The sequence below is a fragment of the Staurois parvus genome, unplaced genomic scaffold, assembly GCF_062004578.1.
Source record: "Staurois parvus isolate SC_StPar_1 unplaced genomic scaffold, SC_StPar_1.0 ptg001692l, whole genome shotgun sequence".
NCBI lineage: Eukaryota > Metazoa > Chordata > Amphibia > Anura > Ranidae > Staurois > Staurois parvus.
In genome coordinates, this window is record NW_028319488.1 from 89,320 (window position 1) to 90,000 (window position 681).

Sequence of the window (681 nt, forward strand, 5' to 3'; positions counted from 1 at the left end):
GCATTGCTACTTTCCCCCAAAAAACTTGTCCTGGAAAATTGTATGTTGGTGCAAATAAAAAAAGTGTCACCAAAAGCACCCAACTGTTCCTGTGCCAAGTGCACTAATAGGGCACATTTTTATATTTAATATGATAAAGTGTAGTATAGTAGAGTGAAAGATAATGAAAGTGAATTCAGCATTCTTTTCATTTACTGTAAATTGTTTGAATCCAGGAAAACCTGTCCTGCCAAACTCCCTTTATACGTCTGGTAAAACCTGATCACATTATCAGCACCGAGCAGACAACCAAGGCACTGCTGAGAGCAAACACATTCATGGAGTAGGAGGTAGGTACCCCGAAAGGATACTTACTAAGACTGGAGCAGATAGGATATGGAGTAGCTGTCCATGGCAACCAATCAGCTTCCAGTTTTCTATTTTCAAAACTTAATTGAGTGGGCTGGAGATAGAGGCTGATTAGTTATAAGTGATACATTGTAATTAATTCTCAGCTCCGCCCCCTGTGAAGAATACATTGAGAGGAATTAAGACTGGAGCAGCTGTGCATGGCAACCAATTGGCTTCTATCTTCAGCTTGTCCAGTTAATCTTTGAAAATGAAATCTAGAAGTTGTTCCAGATTCAGCAAATTCTGCAATATATTTTGTATGATTATGTAGCGCTGTAATCCTGTAGTATG

At 39.1% G+C, this 681-nt stretch overlaps 1 protein-coding gene across 2 annotated transcripts in view; it reads left to right on the forward strand.

The window, feature by feature from the left end:
- The first annotated feature begins 286 nt into the window (after positions 1-286).
- The window catches only part of LOC149434728 (interferon-induced very large GTPase 1-like), an 83,149-nt gene continuing 82,754 nt past the window's right edge, over positions 287-681 (forward strand). For both annotated transcript variants that reach the window (XM_089663463.1, XM_089663464.1), the window contains exon 1: positions 287-329. The gene's annotated coding sequence lies outside the window, so the exon portion shown is untranslated. The remainder of the gene's footprint in view (positions 330-681) is intronic.